Source organism: Narcine bancroftii, chromosome 7 (genome assembly GCF_036971445.1).
Source record: "Narcine bancroftii isolate sNarBan1 chromosome 7, sNarBan1.hap1, whole genome shotgun sequence".
Taxonomy (NCBI): Eukaryota; Metazoa; Chordata; class Chondrichthyes; order Torpediniformes; family Narcinidae; genus Narcine; species Narcine bancroftii.
In genome coordinates, this window is record NC_091475.1 from 166070493 (window position 1) to 166092511 (window position 22019).

At 43.4% G+C, this 22019-nt stretch overlaps 1 long non-coding RNA gene across 6 annotated transcripts in view; it reads right to left on the minus strand.

Moving 5' to 3' along the window:
• The window catches only part of LOC138739331 (uncharacterized), a 334221-nt gene that overhangs the window by 254245 nt on the left and 57957 nt on the right, over positions 1-22019 (minus strand). For all 6 annotated transcript variants that reach the window (XR_011342172.1, XR_011342173.1, XR_011342174.1 and 3 more), the window contains exon 4: positions 13180-13296. This is a non-coding gene — a long non-coding RNA (uncharacterized lncRNA). The remainder of the gene's footprint in view (positions 1-13179; positions 13297-22019) is intronic.

The following is a 22019-nucleotide window of genomic DNA, read 5'->3' on the forward strand; positions in this document are numbered from 1 at the left end:
CTCCATGGGCTGGTGCTGGATTCCATGACTCCTTCCACTAAGAGTCGTTTGACCTCTGCTTTAATGAAGGCTCTGTCCCCAGGGCTGTACCGTCTGCTCCTAGTGACTACCGGCTTGCAATTGGAGGTGAGGTTCTCGAACAGGGGCGGTGGTGGGACCTGGAAAGTAGAGAGGCCGCAGGATGTGTTTAGGGGGGGGTCGACTGGTTAGTGTTGTAGACTGTGAAGGCAGGTGGGGATCTTTGAACTGCATCCAGACATTCTGTACCTGGCACTGGAAATCCAGTCCCAGTATGAGCAGTAAGCAGAGGTGTGGCATGATCAGGAGTTTAAAATTCCTGTACTCGGTGACCTGCACCATCAGCATCATGGTACAGCAGCCACTGATCTCGACCGATTGGGATTGGGAGGCCAGGGAGACTTTACATTGTGTCGGGGTCACTACGAGAGAATATTGGTGGATAGTTACCTGTGTCAAATCAACAGTTCGTAGGTTTACCTCGACCTTCATCATGGCTTTGGCCAGTACGAGGCTGTCTTAATCGAGGATGATGAAGGTGAATGGGTGATCAGTGTCTGAATCACTGCTGTTTTTGCTTGGGGGCGCTTGCCAAGATGGCCACCCCCATGTCATGCACAGGGTGCTGTCCCGACTTGCCAGAAGTGGTGCCACCCCAGCTTAACATCTTCAGGACCTCATCGATCCATCCCTGGCCACCTGAAGTGACATCTGTGGTAGAGCCAGAAATGGGGCCATCCAAGATGGCAACAGCTGTTGGCTGCACACAGCACTGTTGGGACCTACACATTTTCACATAGTGCCCTTTCTTCCCACAAGCAGAGCATGCAGCACTGCAGACTGGGCATCTCTTCTGGGGGTGCTTACCTTACACGCAGAAATAGCACTTCCGGCGCTCGATAACGGTGATAGTGACATGGGACCCCGTGTTCCAAGATGGCAGCACCTGTGTCCCCCAAGTTGTGGCTGCATTACCTGAGGAGAATGCTTCGGTGCTTCACTGAGCTGTCTCCAGCAATTTAGCCAGGTCCACTACCTCCTGCAGGCTCTGATCACCCTTTTCTAGTAGCCTCTATCTGATGTAACGAGAGCTGAACCCGGCCACACACACATCCGTATTAGACCTTCAAGGTGGGCAGCTGCAGAGATTCTCGACAGTCGAAGGCTCGCTCCAGTTGTCACAGTGCCCACATGTATTCATCGATTGACTCACCTGGCGCTTGTTTTCAGCTGCCCAGGAGGAATCATGTGTATATGACGTTCGTCGGGGCCCAGTACTGTTTCTGCAGGAACTCCATCACTTCAGAATATGTAACAAAGTCTCTTATCATTTGGGAAATCCAGTGGCTGACCTGAGCAAGAGCACTTCTTTCTTGTCTTCCTCGCTCCCCATGTCATTGCACCTCATGAAAGCATCGAGGCAGGCACCCATTGGTCGTATTTAGTCGAGGCCTCTGGGTCCTTGGGTCAGTATTTAATCTATTGGCCCATATTACCTTGTCCATGGTCTAAAATTAAGGTGATTAAATTGTACTGTCAATCAACCACAATCAGACAGAGAGTCCTGATTAATAGGCTTTAATCACCTTAAAGTGTCAGCACAGCTTGCATGTTGCTGACCCAGTTCCAAGGCAGGTACTGAGGGCAGGGTTTGGGTGTAATAGCCTTGATGGGGATATCTGGGAGGGAGGAGCCACAGGTTCAGGGGACAGGCCAGCCCATATAGCAGATATATACATCTATACACATATGCTCCTCTTCCTTCCCTTCCTCATTCCTCTCCTCTCCCTCTCCCCTCTCCCCACCTTTTTATTTGGGCCCTTGTTTTTTTGCTCATACCTTGACAAAGAGTTCAGGTCCAAAACGTTGGTTACCCGTTCGCCATCCCCTGCCCAGATATGACTATGGCCATTGTTGCTAAGTCACTGCCTAACTTCGGCCAGCAGGTATTGGTGCAACTCCTCGCTCATAAATTAGGATCTTCAGTCACTGTGGATGTAACTTGGGTATCTGAAGAGCGTGAAGAAGTTATGCAGTGACTTAGCAACAATGGCCATAGTCAAATCTGGGCAGGGGATGGCGAACGGGAATCGTGAGTATTCATCAACAATTTTGAGAAAATACAAAGTGTGGTTCATGGAGGGAAGGGGGGCCCTTTGAAGTCCATACTTAGACGTTCAAAGGGGGAGGGTGGTGGCCTTGCTAAGGTGAACTTTCTCTGGCCAGTAGAAGTCTGGCTTACACTCTGCGGGTCAGCTCCCTGATGCCCTCAACCAAGTATGGGAGGTTGCAAGCTCTCAAAAAGTGACCACGTGGTAGCAGAGGCTGTTACGTAGGGCTTGGAGATTATCTGTTTGCACATTGGTGCAGGTACCCTGGAACAGGGTATCAGGAGGTTCGTTGAGCTTCCCGGGCAGGTACAAGATCTTGTAGTTGTAGGTGGACAGTTCAATTCTCCACTTCAGGATCTTGTCATTCTTAATTTATCCCCACTGTTTGTTGATAAACATAAATGCAACTGCACATTGGTCAATCAGCAGGATGAACGGTTTGCTGGTTAGATAATGCCTCCAGGGGTGCACAGCCTCCACTATAGCCTGGGCCTCTTTCTCAAAGGCTGACTGGTGGAGTTCTGGGCCCTGGAGGGTACAGGAGAAAAATGCCACTGGCCTGTTCAGCGTGGTAGCCGGGGTGAAGTCTATGGCATGCCTCACTGTCTTGGCAATGTTGCCTTTGATGGGAGTGAAGGCCACTTGTGCTTCTGCCAACAGAGGAAAAGTAGTAGTTTATACCGGGGGCGGGGGGGGCTTTGTCTGCATAATTTGGGACCCATTGTGCATAGTATGAAAAGAATCCCAGGCACCTTTTCAGGGCCTTGAGGTTATGGGGGATTGGGAGCTCCAGCAGGGGACTCATACAGTCAGGGTCAGGTCCAATGACTCCATTTTCCACTAAGCACCCTAGTATAGTGAGAATTGAAGTGTGGAACACGCATTTCTTCTGGTTATATGTGAGATTTAGGGCTTTTGCTGTCTGGAGGAAATTTTACAGGTTAGCGTCGTGAATCTACAGGTCATGGCCACGGATGTTCATGTTGTCTAGATTGGGAATCGTGGCTTTCAGTTGATGGTCATCCACTATTCGGTCATCTCCCTCTGGAAGACTAAAACTCCATTTGTGACTCCAAAGGAGACCCTGAGGAAATGGTAGAGGCAGCTATCCATCTCAAATGCTATGTATGGGTTGTCCTCCAGGTGGATCAGGATCTGGTGATAGGTCAATTTGAAGTCAATGGTGGAGAAGACCCAGTATTGGGCAATCTCATTCACCATGTCAGCTATGCGGGGAAGTGGGTATGTACAAAAGATTGAACTGATTGATGGTCTGGCTGTAGTCAATTCCCATCTTGTGCTTCTCTCTGCTCTTTACCACCACAACCTGCGCTCTCCAAGAAATGGTGCTGGGCTTTATGATGCCCCCTGCCAGGAGACGCCTAACTTAGCCCTGATAAAGGCTCTATCCCTGGGACTGTATCACCTGATCATAGTTGCCACAGGCTTACAGAAGGAGGTGAGGTTTTCAAACAGGGGAGTGGTGCAACCTGGAGGGTGGACAGACCGCAAGTCATGAGCAGTGGGCAATGTCAAATGGGACTTATAGCCCAACAAGATTTTACACTGGACTGGGGTCATTGTGAGGGAACAGTACCCAGGTGTATGAAGCTTTCACTGCTTCTAGTGTCGAACAAACAGTTCATAATGCAACTGGGTACTGTACATCGTGGTTCTTGCTAATTGATGTCGGCTGCTCTGTTGTAGAACAATACATGCCAGTGTCAGTACATTGTCTGACTTGCTGCTACTACCAAGGTTACTTCCCTGAAAATGGCTGCCTCCATGGTTTGCACGCAATCACAGCCAGAAGTGACATCGATTCTGGCCGTCATGCTTGGGCCCCCACTGTGCTTTTCTCCACCAATGGAAGTGCAGCCAGACGTAACGCGGTCCAAAATGGCAATGATTGCTGTTCGCATGCAGTGCTGCAAGGGGAAGGTCTGGACCTATATACCCTTGCATAGTGTCCTTTTCTTCCATAGCTGGAGCAGATTGCACTTCTAGCAAGGCAGTTCTTTCACAAGTGCTTTGCCTGGCTGCAGAAATAACACTTTAGGTGCTTGACGATAGCAGCTGCAGTTTTGGACCCCGCATTCCAAGATGGCAGCACCCGAACTCCCCACGTGGCGGCCACACTGCTTGTGGAGTTTGGTGCCTTGTCCAATCGGCCTTCTCCAGGAGCCTTTGTCTGATATGATCAGTCCTGAGACAGGCCACACAAGCTTCCCTGATCAGTTCCTCCTGGTGGATGCAACCACAAGCTCTCCCCAGCTCCTGCAAGGCTCGAATATATTCTCATCAGGTGCCTGTTGATGGCTGCCCAGGAGGTATCTGGCATAAATCACATTCTTCGGGGCCAGATACTGCTTTTGCAGGAACCCCATAGCAGCTGAGTAAGTCTCACAGTCTCTAATCATCTGGAAAACATGGTGGTCGACCTGTGCAAACAGCAGGTCTCTCTTATCGACCTCTTCCAAAATGTCATGTTGCCTCATAAAGGTGTTCAGAGAGTGCAGCAGTGAGGCCTCTGGAACCTTGAGATCAGTGTCCAGCTTCTCCACTCAAATAGCCTTGTCCAAGGCACGTGGGTAGACCAATTAAACAGTGGCACTATCAATTAGACCCAAAAGACCAGAAGTCAAAATTAATAGGCTTTAATTACTATAAACTTACAGTCATATCTTACATGCTGTTGGCTCTATTCCAAGGCAGCACTGAGGGAGGGGATTGGGCAATACTGCCTTTATTAGGGATCCAGGAGGGGGAGGAGTTATAGTATCTACCAGTACAATGACTGAAATACAGTGTTCCACCACAGTTCTAACACAATTCAGAGTCCATTCTTTCAGATACCTAAAAGATGTCTTCAACACTGGACGTACTCATTAAAGTTCTTTATCAATAGAGAAAATTTGCTTGGAAGTAATTTTTATAATATTTCCATTCATTGGTGTTATGTCTCTGTGTTACTTAGGAACCTTCTTAAATAACTTAAAGATGCAAGATTCAAATAACAAAAGAGAGTTTACTTACTAGTGTCTTCCACCATCTCAGGAAATTGCTCACACATATACATACATCCACAGTGGTGCACTACAGTTACTACAGTGAGATAGGTGTATTCTTACGCAGTTACAAAATAATTCACATTATCTATTATCCTGACTATATAATGTCTTCTCAAGATAAAAAGAATTATTGTACTTTATCACTTTCTTCCCAGTTAACTTAAGTAACTGAACTTGTTCACTAATTTATTTGCACAACTATTTTTAAATAGTTTTTATCGATATTGCACTAGTGGCAGTATGTTACTTTGCCATCTTGTAGATCTGGCTGCGACCGTTGGGCTGTGTTGCTGGTCCACGTGAAGGTGATTAGCTTGTTGTGCTTCACCTGACAACTGCTGTGTTGATGTTTCAGTATTAGTGGTTGTGGTCTCTTCACTTGATACCTCACTTAATATTGGGGTTGCAGACTTTGAAGGTATTAAAGCTTTCTGCTTCATCACATCTTGTCAGCCGGATGTGAATTCTGTTCCTCCTCAGCTGATTGCCAGAGTCTGTCTTGACAACATATGATCTTAGTGTCTCAGATTCTCTAGTGACCTTTGCAACATTGGCTCTTGAACATGCACATGCTGCCCTCTGACAAGTTCTGGCAATGTTTGTGCATATTTGTTATAATGCTGGCATCCCTCTTCTTGCAGGTCAGCCAGTCTTCTGGTTTCCTCCTGGTCTTCTGGCAGAATTGTTTTATATCTCCTGCCATTTAGAAATTTTTCCAGGACCCCTAAAGGTGTTGCTCATAATGATATGGGTCTTCTTTTGTTTCGCGACACTTAATTAGTGTGTGCTTCACAGTTTGCACCTGTCTTTCAATGAACCCATGGCCTTTGGGGAGTATGGGGATGATGTAGTGATTAACAAACCCATACTCTGCAGCCAGCTTACTGAATTCTTGGGATGTGAATTGTGTTCCATTGTCACATATTACTTGCTCAGCAAGGATCACTCTCATTTCTGAGGTGATAGTTGATGCTCCCAGGTCTTTCACTCTTTTGACAAATGGAAACTTAGAGTAGTAACAGCCTACTATTAAATACCATTCTTGATTCTCGGTGAACAAGTCTGCTCCCACTGTGTGCCGTGGCCTGGCAGATACTTCTGTGGAAATCATTTCCTCTTATTGTTGTGTGTTTCTATTGATCCTTTTGGATATCTTCTTCATCTTGATCTCATAATTGACAGAGATCAATTGCAACTCCCAGCAGCTATCCAAACCTAGAATTGCTGGTCCATCTGCGTCTACTACTTTGAACATAAGGAGGATGTTCTTTCCCTTATGGCAGCCATTGATCTCAGCTCTCCCTAGCTACTTTATCATGGGTCCACCATAGGCCGTTAATATGACATTTTCTGTTTCCAATGCACCGTCTTTTGAATACCCTTTTATTATGTTCTCTGGGAACATCTGGCGGTAGATTCTAAGTGGAAGGATGTTGCTTTGTGATCCATTATCCAGCTTCACCTTTAGGTTAAATATCATAGGCTTGTTCTGGATTGTCCTCTGTTTTTGGATGCTTGTGTGCAACTCACTTCCTTCTTTCGTCTCACCCGACATCTTGTGAAGGTGTATGGATTCTGTGTCCAGTATCTGGGTGTCATGGTCCTCATTGTTTCCTTTTATGTGGTGGATCTTCTTCTTGTCTTCTTTCTTCACTGGTATCACTGTTTTCTTCATACTAGACTTACACATCTTCGCCCAGTGGTTTGTTTTACTACAGGTTCTACATTCAGAACCATATGCGGCGCATTTGTTTTGGTCATTGAAGGGGTGTTGTCTGCTGCAGGTCTTGGAGGTTTGCATTTTTCTGATTATGTTCTTTATAGCATCAACCCTTCCTTCTCTTTGCTGTGGGTGGGTCTGCATAGATAGGGATTTCATTTGCGTCTTTGTGGCTTCAAAGGCTCTGGCTGTGTCTACAGCTTCAGCCAGCTTCAAGCTATCCTTCCCTATAAGAGACTTTTGCACTTCGGGGTGGGCACTCCTCCATATTAATTGATCAACTAATCTTTTTTCTATATCCTTAAATCTACATTTTGTAGCAACAATTTTTAGTCTAGTGAAGAAGTTATCAACAGTTTCATCAGTCTCTTGCATTAACCCTTGAAATTCATAGCGTTTAATTCTATGATTAGACCTGGGTTCAAGGTGAGAACCAAACTTTGCAAATATCTGCTCTGGGTCATTTTTCTCCACCTCTGTAAGCTCCCAGCCTTTAAATAAATCAAGGCCTCGCTCCCCTGTCCAGTGAAATATATAACTGACCTTCTCCTCTGCTGTTGCATTTTTAAAATAGCTTTTGAGAGCTAAATTGCACTTCTGCTAAAACGATTCAACAATGTCTTCAGCCTCCCCGTCCATCACTGGATGAACTGCTGTTGCTCCAGCCATTTTTTTCCAGTAATGTTTTTTCTCTTCTTCCCCTTCATATTTCAGTGACTTACAATCAAATGTATGGCTTTATTGTTGTTCTCTTATACCACTGGTACTATGTTGTGTCTCTGTGTTACTTGGAAGGCTTCTTAAATAACTTAGAGATACAAGATTCAAATAACAAAAGAGACTACTTACTGATGCCTTCCACCATCTCAGGAAACTGCTCACACATACAGTTACTACAGTTACTACAGTGAGAAGGGTGTATTCTTACATGGTTACAAAATAGTTCACATCATCCTGACTATATAACAATTGGTATATACTATGTTCATCAGAAGAAATATTACATCGTACTCTGAGAGTAAAGCAAAATGCCTTCATCTGTTTTCTTTTGCACATCCCCTCAAGACAATACAAAAACACCTCAGTGAATAGCTTTTAAGTCAACCTTGCCTTACCTCTTGTCTGTTTTATAAAAAGCCTTTCTAAGCCACCACCTCTTTAAATATGCTGTCAGCTGCTAGTTCTTGAAGGTTAATGAAAAAGATGACAATCATTGCTGAGACGAGAAAAATAGGGTTTCACATGGGACCATTCATTCCATCTGATCAGCAGTGATGTATGTCAGGCCATCAGTTTATAGATATTATGACCATCAAAGAGTAAACTGAAAGGTTAAAAGGCATATGGATCCCGATAAAATTTAACACCATCTGCAAGGAAATTTATTAACTCCTAAAGCAGTATCGTCAGTAATGTGATTCTATCTAATTGAAGAAGACTAAGAAAAGCAACCGTCCATGCTTGCTAGTTTTGGTATTATTCATTGTTTACCCCATTTGTTTCAATGCAGGAAGTCAAGTTAACAAACTAGATTCCACATGGACTCCACATCCATTTCAGTAGCTTTTGACCCATTCTCCTACGTGAAGTCTGTATGTAAATTTGAGGCCAAATATAAAATTAGTAATAGGTTACATGAGGAAACTAAGCAACAGTCTACTAAATAAGATCTGCACAGAGATCAATATTAATCAGCAAGTTCTGTCTATTAACCCTTCTCTGGTTTGATTTGTTTAAAGTAATTGTTAATGTGTAACAAAATTGAGTGATCTGATGCCAATCCCATGTAACCTGGATCAGCACAAATATGAAATCAAAGCCATTATATTCAACAAACATTTAATACAGGTATATTAAGAGAAAAAGGATAGTAAGGGATAAAATCGGTCCCTTGAAGATCAGAGTGGTTGGCTATGTATGGAGCCAGTAGAAATGGGGGAGATCTTAAATGTTTTTTTTAATTTGTATTTACTCAGGAAACTGGCACAGAGTCTAGACAAACAGTGTGATCATGGAACCTACCTTGATGAAAGAGGAGGAGGAACTTACAGTTTTAAAGTGAATAAAGCTGGATAAATCCCCAGGGCCTGACAAGATATTCCCTTGGAACTTAAGGGAGGCTAGTGCAGGAATTCCAGGGGCCCTGGCAGATATATTTAAAATGTCCTTATCCACAAGTGAGGTGCCAGAGGACTAGAGGGTAGCTCATATAGTTCTGTTGTTTTTAAAGGGGCTTTAAAAATCCCAGAAAATTACAGGTTTATATTAGAAGAAATTATAAGTGAGCCTGACATCAGTAGTAGATAAGTTATTGGAAGGTGTTCTAAGAAATTGATTATACAAATGTTTGGATAGTCAGGGACTGATTAGGGTTAGTCAACATGACTTTATACATGGTAGGTCATGTTTAACAAATCTTATAGAATTTTTTGAGGAGTTTACCAGGAAAGTTTTTTTAATAATTAATTAAAAAATTTTGTCCATGCATGCAGTCAATTACAAAATTAAAAATTACAAGTACAAATGTAAATCCAGTGTTTATTCCATTGATGGTTATGCCCAACCCCAACCCGCCCAAGGAAAAAAAAGCTCAAAGAAAAGAGTGGCTATAAAGGAAAAGCAAGAAAAGAAAAAAAAGATAAAGAAAAAGAAAAGAAAGCAGAATGGATCGCTGAAAAGAGCCGCTCATTCCACGGATCATAAATTGATGTTCTATTTAATTTTCTTTGGAGAAGATCAAGGCAGGTCTCAAGGGTTAGGCAGAACACAATAAAGATTTGCATCTGAAAATTGTAAATATGAATGCCAAACTTGTAAAAATATGTCATATTTATTTCTTAAGTTATAGGTAATTTTCTAAAGGGGAATATAACTATGTATCTCTGCGTTCCAACGTGCTGTACCTAGATGTGAATCAGACTTCCATGCAACTGCTATACATTTTTTAACCACTGCTAACACAATTTTAACAAATTCAATTTGATATTTAGATAGTTTCAAATTTATCCCTGTAATATTACCCAATAATAATAATTCTGGGTTTTGCGGAATTTTAATTCCTGTAATCTGCTCTAAGAAATTTCCTAGATCAACCCGAAAGGTCTCATTTTAGAATGTAACCAGGTGAATGTAAAAAAGTTCCTACCTCTTCGCCATGTCTAAAACATTGGTCTGATAAGTCTAAATTTATTTAATTTCTGTGGTGTGAGATATAATTGATGCAAAAAATTATATTGTACTTATCGATAATTTACATTTATTGTATTAGTCATACTATCCCGACATAGACCAGGTTTCCTCATCTATTCTTACATTTAAGTCTAATTCCCATCTCTGCCTAGACTTATGAAACCTTAGTTTGCGGTTCCCATTTGAAGTAAGAGATACATTGCTGAAATAAATTTCTTTGTATTTCCCTTTCAAGTCTCCATTTACCAGGAAGTTGATGAAGGAAAGGCCAGGAAAGTTTTCTATATAGACTTCAGTAAGGCCTTTACAAGGTCCCACATGGGTGGTTAGTCAGGAAGCTTCAGTCGCTTGGTATTCATGGTGAGTTAGTAAACTGGATTCAAATTGGCTATATGGTAGAATCCAGAGAGTGGTAGTAGATAATTGCCTCTCTGACTGGAGGTCTGTGGCTAGTGATGTGTCTCAAGTATCAGGCTGGGTCCATTGATGTTTAATATCTATATTAATGTATGTATGATAATGTGGTAAATTAGATCAGCAAGTTTGCAGATGACACAAAGATTGGAGATGAAGTGGACAGTGAAGAAAGCTTTGAAGGCCTGCAGAGGGATCAAGACAAGCTGGACAATTGGGCTGCAAAACAACAGATACAATTTAATGCAGTCAAGTATGACGTGTTGCATTTTGGAAGGACAAACCAAAGTAAGACATACATGGTAAATAGTAGAGCACTGAGAAATGCAATAGAACAGAAGGATCTGGAAATACAGATACATAATTCCCTGGAAGTGGCATCACAGGTAGATATGGTCATAAAGAGAGCTTTTGGCATATTGGCCTTCATAAATCAAAGTATTGAGTATAGGAGTTGGGATGTTGTGGTAAAGTTGTACAATACATGGTGAGGCCAAATTTGGAGTATTGTGTGAAGTTTTGGTCTCACTAAAGGAAAGATATCAATAAAATTGTAAGAGTGGAGAGAAGATTTATTAGGATGTTGCTGTAACTTCAGGAACTGAGTCACAGGGAAAGGTTACATAGGTTAGGACTTTCATTTCCTGGATTGTAGAGGGGAGATTTGATAAAGGTATAAAAAATTATGATGGGTATGGATTGATTAAATCCAAGAAGTTTTTTTCCCCACTAAGGTTAGGTGAGATACAAACCAGAGAACATGGGTTAATTGCAAAAGGGGAACATGTAGGGAGAACATTTGGGGGAATTTCTTCACACAGTAAGTGGTGGGAGTGTGGAACAAGTGACCAGCTGAAGTGTTGAATGTACGCTCAATTTTATCATTTGATAAATATTTGGACAGGTACATGGATAGGGGTATGGAGGGATATGCAATGGGTACAGGTTAGTGGGACTAGGCAGAATAATACTTCAGCACAGAGTAAAAGGAACGAAGACCCTATTCTGTAATGCTGTAATGTTCTAATAAAAAAATTTTTTAAAATGCTACAGTACTAAAATGTCAACCTTTTACATAAATATTTATGGAGGTAATTTCACTAACCACAAATGCTTTTTGTAGGGATATCCATGTATCTGGTATCTGACAACTTCTGAAAAGTTATGAACATAGAAGTGTATTGGTCTAGGTTTATTTGTACATAGCCTTAATAGCCTGATGGAAATGTACTGGAAATGCAATTAATCCGCAGCATTTATCTTAATGGGGATTTTAGTTACATAATTCTGCAGAAATTATGCCAAGAACACAAGGACAGGATATTCCTACTGACTTTAAATATTTTAATATTTCACTGTGGATGGATCACGCAAATAAACAGTCTGCACGATTCATTAAGCCATTTTCCTCATTGTTGAGGCTGATGCTCTCCTCTCATCCAGGATCTTCTCCACAAACAATTTAAACAACCTCTACTTTGAATTAACTGCTGTTTCTCTATAACCTTTTGTTTGATTACTGAGATTTAGATTTGGCTATGTTCAAGTGAGCTGTTTGTTTCCTCTTTGTTGCAAAATGACTCATAACACCTTAACGTTGTCTTTGATAAGATTAAGAACATCTGGAGGACAGAAGATTGCCAGATAAATTTGCTCATTCATACACAGTTGACCTGGCATTTTCTTTTACACACATTCAGCACTGTTGCTTCTTCATCAGTTCATGTTGGAATTCTCCTCAATTCTAGTTCTGACCCTATCTTCAATGTCCATTATTTCTTATGTTCACTTATGGCTTCTCCATACCCTTCCCTTCCATTTACTGGTTCACACAATTAACATTGTGTGCAGTAACCCCTAACAAATTATAATCTCCATTAGTCAGTAATCAGGAGATTAAGAACATTGCTAAAGAATGAGAGATAGAATGGGAGAGAAGGTAAGGACAAATATTAGGAGAATCACTTTTCTTAAACCACAAATGACATACAAACAACCATGCATGAGAACCATGAAATTCTACACACTTCCAGTTAGCACAACACTATTACAGCACCGACGACCCTGCATTCGCTCCTGTCACTGTCTTTAAGGAGTTTATACCCTCTGGCTGTGTCCATATGGATTTCTTCTGGATGTTCATTTCCTCCCATGTTCCATAGAAGATAGAATTAGTAGGTTAATTGTCACATGGGTGTATTTGGCAGCACGGGATCCTCGTCAAGAAGGGCCTGATGTGTCTCTAAATTATTTTTTTAATTAATATTATTCTTTCTCAAGAATTTTAAAAACTGAGCTCATTGGAACATCTGAATCAATGAAACTTGAACACAAACATGAATTGGTATCAATTTACAATCCTTATGATTGGGTCAAATCGAGCTGGCCGACAACAAGTGGTTCTCCAGGATATCTCAGCTCGCACTCCACCTTTGGACTCACAGCATAACAAATGTGTGTTGATGTGCTGGAAAGAGGGGTCAGATATTCTTTGCATTCAGCCCCTCCACTTTATGCTAGGAAGAGGTGAGGTACAAAGTATTTGTTGATATTTTACAGTGTTTTCATTTCTAAATATTTTCTAATTGATTGAATATTCTTTAAACATCTAGAGCATCAGGATATTCTGGCGCCTTTGTGTCTGAGGTTTACTCACTTCTCAGTCTGCTCTGCCTCTTAGTTACAGTGGGCCAGATCATTCAGCCCGCTGGGTGCAGTACCGACTCTGATTCAGGGCTGCTGCCTGGGTCCAGCAAGATCTGCCTCAGTGTTTCTAACAATAAAGGAAAAGAAAGTCAAGAGGCGCTCAAATTATTGCTTTTTGCAATAGTTAAAAGACAAATAAAAATAGAATACAATGCCAATTTTTAAAACAGAGGAATATTGATCTTTCATTTAAGGAACTACTAATGGTCCTTAACAGAATTTAAATAAATTAATTACTTATGCCAATTAGTGCAGCGTCATGCATTATGTTGGTTGTACATATTGGACTCACTGCTTTGTTGTAAAGTGTAAAGTGAATTTCTGAATTCAGTTATTTTCAGTTGATTTAAAATTAAATTTGTTTTCCTGTAAACAGTGAAATAATTGCTTAAGTTGTGGTCCAGTTACATTCAACAATAGCTTAGGAACCACGTTAAAAGGTGAAATAATGAACAATCACTGAATTGCTTAATTTATCAACTAGTAATTATTAAAATTAATAATTTCAATTTACCATTAGCATTTACTGCTTTATTAAACCCACAACCATAGCAGCAAAATGAGCTTTATCGCTGTAAATAACAATTTTTGATTGCAGTTAATTCAACGGGAATTTTATCACTAATATAAAAACAAATATATCACCTTGATTCAAATCTTAATGAAGTGTTTGTAACATCAATTCTTAGAAAGCTTATTAGAATTCATTAATAAAAAATACCGGTAATATTGAACTCAATACAATACAAATGCAGGCCGTATCTTGCATGAAAATACGACTGCAGAAGTTTGACAAAGGAACAGACTGAGGTAATTAGGAAAAATTCCATTAGCATTTTATGTGCACAATGCAAATAAATTATGTCATGTCCATTAGTGTGTGGATTTGTAAAAGGATAAAGGTTTATGAAGCAATTTTTCTGCAAATTTAATAAAGACTAAACCTAATTTTAGCAAAAGAATATTCCAAGTCATAATATTTAAAGACAAATTATGCTATATTTTATTAATTTAATTTTTTTTCCCATTGGCACCAGAGTGTTCATTGCAAGGAATCCTTCAAAGTGATGTGTTCAAAGAAAAGGGAGATTAGTGGAAATATGCCTTTGTAGCAGCTCACCAGAGGCTTAATTGAACTGGCTCGGAACGTTCTGAGTGACGCCATGACGACACAATGTGATGACCTCATTTGGAGCGCATGGGGTTTTAAAAAGCTGCACGTGACTGTTTGAACTTCGACTCAACTACATCTGATCATTTTCTCATTCTTCATTTCACACTGTGACACAGTTCCTATGTTGGTGACCCTGACGGGCCCAAATGGATTTTGGATCCAACATGGACAATGCAGCGATTTCGCTCAAACTGCCTGTCTTTTGAACATTCAACCTGAAGTTTGGTTTGGGCAGGCAGAGGCGCCGTTCCACATTTGCAAGATTCTATCATGCGGTAAGTACCCACGACCAGGACATGGCCGGTTGAGTCACGGATTTCCTTTGGGACCCACCAGTCTCTTGGCAAGTGTGAAGCCCTCTTTCCCTGGATTTACAATCTCTCTCGTAAGCTGCACACCTCCTCCATATCGATGACCTGGAGAAAAGCACCCCTTTGGAGTTAATGAACGACATATTGGCACTTGCAGACAGCCATAGGCCTTGCTTGCTCTTCGAGCAGTTGTTTTTAGAGCATACGTCAGAAGACATCCACTTCATGTTGGCTGATGAGGACTTTGATAACCCTCGAACAGTGGCCGCCCATGCAGACATTCTGCAGCACACAAAAGAGCAAGGTATAAGGCCCACAGAAATTAGAGCTGCATCACACCCAAAAGCCCACACCCACATCCATGTACCGGTGTCAACTCAATCTATATGTCCAGGTGTCTCAGGAATGCCACCAGCATATTAAGGGATGCACCCTTCCCTGGTCATACCCTTTTTTTCTCCCTTCTGCCAGGCAGAAGATGCATGTGATTGACAACACACACCTTCAGACTGAAGGACAATATCTCTCGAACTGACATCAGACTCTTAAATGGACCTCTCATTGGATAAAGAGATGCCCTTGCACTGTTTTTAACCATATTTTCTTCATACCCTGCACTATATTTTTGTTCTTCTCTCTAAACTCTGAACTATTAAAGTGAAACAAGAAGCCTGAAGTTGATGTGAAGTTAATACGAAAATGAGCTGGAGAAACTCAACAGGTTCATCGGCTTCCATAGGAGGCAAAGATAGATAACCAACATTTCAGACATGAACCTTTCATCAAGGTATGAGCAAATAACAGACAGGAACCCTCTAAATAAAATGTCGAGGGAAGAAGGGGCATGGGTACGACCACAGGCCAACAGCCAGGAGGCCAGAGATGGGCATAGATAGGACTGTAGGAGAGAAAAGCTGATTGGGGGAAGGGGTTGCCACTGGGAAATCCCTATTATTATATATTAGAGCAAAGGTTCTCAACGAAATGGTCTCCCAGCCTGTGCCCAGTCTCTCCGATGTGGAGGAGAGCACAACTGGAGCTCTGGATGCAGTAGAAGACCACTGGAGATTCACAAGTGAAGTTTTGGAAGGATTGTTTGGGGCCCTGAATAGTGGTGAAGAAGGAGGTGTAGGAGCAAGTGTAGCATTTCCTGTGGTTCCATGGTCTTATGCACTGCCAAACTGAGACCATGTGCAAATTGGAGGAACAACACCTCATATTCTGTCTCGGCAGCTCCAACCGGATGGCATTGACATTGACTTCTCTGGTTTCTATTAGGCACCCAACCCCCCTCCCCATCTCTCCTTTCACTATTCCTATGTCTCCTTTCCTTCAGCTCTCTTTCTTTCCCTATCGATCTATCTCCTTTCCTCCAGCTCTGCATTCACAGAGCCACCTCCTCCCCGATCAGTTCTCAGCTATTTATTCCTGCCCTCCTATCTATGTCCACTGAGGGCATCTTGGATGTTGGCCTGTGCTTCTCCTCCTGCCCTTTCTTCCCTCCTCTCCCTGCCTTATTCAGGTGCCTATCTGCTTTTTCCTTACACTTTGTCAAGGTGGGCTCAAGGCCAAAATGTTGGTTATATACCTTTGCCTCATATGGACACTGCGGGACCTGCTGAGTTTCTCCAGCATCTTTGTGTATTACTGCACTATTTAACTTATTTTAACACTACTCCCTACACTATTGTTTATTTATTTGTTTATATATCATTGTTGCACTCCCTGTTGTGTGAGTTGACTTGCCAGATAGCACCAAAATCAAAGCTTTTTATGGTTCAGTGGCAACCCACTTAGCAACAACCGAACTGGCTCCCAAAATGGTAGACGTGCTGTGAAAAACATGGGAAATTGACCTGCATCCAACACAGGTTTTTATCTGGGCTGATGACATCACTGATAATGTCACCTCTTGTACATAAGCCCAGCATGCACACCTGGAGGTGTCAGTCTTGCATTAGACTCCACAGTGTGTACATAGACTTCCTCGCTTATACATAAATTGGACAACATGTACAGTGATTCCACACTGATGTCTATAGTAGCTCAGTATAGAATTCTTAGCTACAGTATCTCATTACACATAACCTTAAACAATTCAATTCAATTGGGGACATATAGATCAGTCTTAATCAAATTGATCGGAGTGGCCTTCTCCTATGCAGGTTTCTTACCCGGGCTGGAGGGGCCTGCCTCCCCTCCTAGGTCGGTCCATACTGCCCGGACCGGGGCCGAGGCCGCCGCAGCTCACCCTGTGCCTGGACTGGGGCCGCCGCCTCCCACTCTCTGCCCGGATCGGGGCCTCCCCCTGCCCCACTCGACTGAGGCCGGGGCCGCCGTCTCCCTCTTGCTCCTGCCCGGATCGAGGCCGCCGCCGTCTACCCTTCGCCCGGACCGGGGCCGGGGCCGCCGCAGCTCACCCTGTGCCTGGACTGGGGCCGCCGCCTCCCACTCTCTGCCCGGATCGGGGCCTCCCCCTGCCCCACTCGACCGAGGCCGGGGCCGCCGTCTCCCCCTTGCTCCTGCCCGGATCGGGGCCGCCGCCGTCTACCCTTCGCCCGGACCGGGGCCGGGGCCGCTGCTGCTCTCCCTGTGCCTGGACTGGGGCCGCCGCCTCCCACTCCCTGCCCGGACCGGGGCCTCCGCCTGCCTCACTCGACCGAGGCCGGGGCCGCCATCTCCCCCTTGCTCCTGCCCGTATCGGGGCCGCCGCCGTCTACCCTTCGCCCGGACCGGGGCCGGGGCCGCTGCTGCTCTCCCTGTGCCCGGACTGGGGCCACCGTCTCCCCCTTCTTCTTCAGCATGATGCTGAACCAAGCCATGAAAGACCCCAACAATGAAGACGCTGTTTACATCCGGTACCGCACGGATGGCAGTCTCTTCAATCTGAGGCGCCTGCAAGCTCACACCAAGACACAAGAGAAACTTGTCCGTGAACTACTCTTTGCAGACGATGCCGCTTTAGTTGCCCATTCAGAGCCAGCTCTTCAGCGCTTGACGTCCTGCTTTGCGGAAACTGCCAAAATGTTTGGCCTGGAAGTCAGCCTGAAGAAAACTGAGGTCCTCCATCAGCCAGCTCCCCACCATGATTACCAGCCCCCCCACATCTCCATCGGGCACACAAAACTCAAAACGGTCAACCAGTTTACCTATCTCGGCTGCACCATTTCATCAGATGCAAGGATCGACAATGAGATAGACAACAGACTCGCCAAGGCAAATAGCGCCTTTGGAAGACTACACAAAAGAGTCTGGAAAAACAACCAACTGAAAAACCTCACAAAGATAAGCGTATACAGAGCCGTTGTCATACCCACACTCCTGTTCGGCTCCGAATCATGGGTCCTCTACCGGCACCACCTACGGCTCCTAGAACGCTTCCACCAGCGTTGTCTCCGCTCCATCCTCAACATCCATTGGAGCGCTTACATCCCTAACGTCGAAGTACTCGAGATGGCAGAGGTCGACAGCATCGAGTCCACGCTGCTGAAGATCCAGCTGCGCTGGATGGGTCACGTCTCCAGAATGGAGGACCATCGCCTTCCCAAGATCGTGTTATATGGCGAGCTCTCCACTGGCCACCGTGACAGAGGTGCACCAAAGAAAAGGTACAAGGACTGCCTAAAGAAATCTCTTGGTGCCTGCCACATTGACCACCGCCAGTGGGCTGATATCGCCTCAAACCGTGCATCTTGGCGCCTCACAGTTTGGCGGGCAGCAACCTCCTTTGAAGAAGACCGCAGAGCCTACCTCACTGACAAAAGGCAAAGGAGGAAAAACCCAACACCCATCCCCAACCAACCAATTTTCCCCTGCAACCGCTGCAATCGTGTCTGCCTGTCCCGCATCGGACTTGTCAGCCACAAACGAGTCTGCAGCTGACGTGGACTTTTTACCCCCTCCATAAATCTTCGTCCGCGAAGCCAAGCCAAAGAAGAATCAAATTGAACAGCAGTGGCTTTCTCCTGCTTCTGTTTTCTTGTGACTTTGCATATGAATTACAGTTTTCCCCCTCAACAGGCTAGATGAGCAACAAATCCTCTGATAAGGTGGGCCTTAAATGCAGGAGTTACATTTGGTGATACTGTGAATGGGGTTGCCTTCTCATGACCTCATTTGGAGCGCATGGGGTTTTAAAAAGCTGCACGTGACTGTTTGAGATAACGACTTTTACTGAACTTCGACTCAACTACATCTGATCATTTTCTCATTCTTCATTTCACACTGTGACACAGTTCCTATGTTGGTGACCCTGACAGGCCCAAATGGATTTTGGATCCAACATGGACAATGCAGCGATTTCGCTCAAACTGGGCTGGAAACTGTTAACATAGCAGTTGGCACAACTCTGTTACAACGCCAGCAACCCAAGTTCGAATCCAGTGAGGGCTGTAAGGAGTTTCCTCCCACTCTTCAAACATCCAGGGGTTGTTCTAGGTTAATTATATGTAATTGTGTGTCACAGCATGTGGGCCCGAAGGGCCTGTTACCATGTTGTATGTCTAAATTCTTTTTTTTAAAATTGAACCATATCTCCATCTATGAGCCGATATTGGAGTAATTAAGGAGGGCACATTCTCCTTCAGTGGGGTTTAATGCTAAGTTCATAATCTTACAAAAAGAGCTCAGCACTTGGTTTGCTGCAAAATTGGTGGCATTGTCAATAAATTATACAGTGATTTATAAATAAATAATACAATGATAAAGAGGCTTCAATAGTTCAGTGGTTAAAGCACTGGTCTTGTAAACCAGGGGTTGCAATTTGTTCTTCATTGGGGCCTCATTTCCATGAAGGGCACTTGACAAAGTGGTGACTCTCTGTCTTCCTTATGGTAGACAAAGTTAAAGAATTTCATGTATTTTACATTCTAACTGTAGTATTAGGTTCCAATAATGGAACCTTTAACTTTAAAAAAATAAATGTGGTATCTGCCACAGCAAAAGAAATAATAGAACCAACACTCTTCCCATCCTTCTCTCTCCTTTCCACCAACTCTTCACTCCTTTCCTCTCCACAGAGAGCTGTCCCCTCTTCCTATCACTTCTCAGCTTTTTTTCCCATGCCCCTCAACCCGTATCAATCTATGACCTCTTGCCTGTGAGCCTGTCCTCCTCCCCCTCCGCCCCATTTTATTCAAGTGCAAGGGTGCATTTTGCTCAAACCTTGATGAAGGCTTCAGGCCAGAATCGTTGGCTATGTATCTTCATCTTTGCTACTTCGAGATCACTGTGAGTATCTCCAGCAGGTTTGTGAAAATCCAACCAAATAAGCACAGCATGGCACGGTTAGTGCCATCGATACTGGGGTTTGAATCCCATGCTGTTTACAAGGAGTTTGTATGTTCTCCTCATGTCCACGTAGGTTTCCTCTGGGGGCTCCAGTTTCCTCCCACCATTTGAAATGTACTGGGGTGGGGGGGGGGGGGGGGGATATAGGTCAATTGGGTGTAATTTGGCAGCATGGGCCTCATAGGCCAAAATGGACTGTGGCCATGGTGTGTGTCTAAAAAAAAAATCAATTCCAAAGTGAAATAAAGCACCTTTCCTATCAAGAATCTTCAAGAATCAAGCTAAAAGTGGATTGACAAGGGATTTGGCAAATATGCAGATTTCGAGGGTGAGTCAAGCATTGGAACAAAACAGATGAGAAGAATGTGAATTTGGCATGGGACCTCATTAAAATCATTGTAGTGTTACAACGAGGCTTCCAAGCTCCGGCTGCACAGCCTCCCATTGCTGTCACTTTATATCACTGTGAGATGCAATGTGCTGTGAATCAGGACATGCATCCAGCATTCAATTTCTCAAATTGCCTCACATTCAGCAAAACTGCTAATAGAGTATTAAAATTCTATATCAACAATCGGAACACTTAAAATTCTGTGCTTTATCCTTGGAAGTCCAGTTGTTATCTTAAAAGATCCAACAGAGAGTTGCATGAAAATCCTTGAACTATTCTTGTGTGTGTGTGTGTAAATGTTTTATCCTTTCTTTGAATCTTCATGCTCATTAAAATTGCAAGCATTTCACTTAATCAAAAAGTTGTGTTAGTTTAAAATTGAAAGAAGTAGGTATTAGTATTGTTGGACTATAATTTGCAATACAATTCTCCATAATGTCATGTCAGTAATTAAAACGGTCCAGATGGCATTGTTTCAAAGGGACAATAAAAAGAGATTAATTTTCATTATTGAAGGGTCACAGAAATAAGGATGAGAGGACCCCACAGCACACTTGCAATTTAATTATTTTAAGTACAGTCCAGTTGAATCTGTGTTGAGATACAGATTCTCTGGAATGAAATACGAAAGTCACCAGATGCAATGATTGCAATGAAGGCACAGAAATACTGGAAGAACTCAGCAGGTCTCGCAGCATCTATAGGAAGTAAAGATATACTGTGTAATTGATGTTTCAGGACTGAGCCCTTCTTCACATTATGAATAAAAGGCAGGGATGCGCCTGAGTTAAAAAGCTGAGGAGAAGGAAAGACAGGGCAGGGGGAGGAGCACAGACCAAAGGTGACAATTGGACATGGAGAGGATGACAGGAGAGGAAAGGTGAGAATTGATCAGGGCTCTGTGAATGCAGAGCTCGAGTTAGGGAGACTGAGGGAAAGGAATGAAAGACAGAGACAGAGCTAGAGGAAAGGAGAAACAGGAATAGATGAGGAAGGGGGGCTAACGGAAACCTGAAAGGTTGATATAAAATCACATCCATTGGAGGGTGCCCAGATGGAATATGAGGTGTTATTCCTCCAGTTTGTGGGAGGTCTCAGTCTGGCAGTGCACGAGTCCATGGACAGAAATATTGATTCTGACTGAGTTGAAAATTTATGTGGTTCCAGTATTGTACTGTAATTCATTGACGCAGCTACTGACCCCACATCCGACCACCACCACTTGAAACTCCATTCAGAAAGCTACCCTTCCTCATCGCTTCTACCCTCCCACCCACATCCACCTTATGACCTCTTTCCTATTGGCCTGTGTTCCTCCCCCTGCCCATTTTTCCCTCCTCTCCTCTCTCTCCGCCCCTTTCTATTCAGATACCTGCCTACCTTTTACTCATAGCTTGACAAAAACCTTAGGCCCAAAATGTCGGTCCAGTTTGATTCCTTTTGATGCTGCTTCACCTGTTGAGTTACTGCAGCACTTTTGTGAATTGCACTACAATCTCAAGAACTGCAGACTTTCTTGTTTAATTGTAATGGAAATCTGCTGCTTTTAAGTAATGAGGATTTAAACAAGAAAGTCTGCAGAGACTGTGATTGAGACTTGATGCACAGAAGTGCTGGAGAAATTC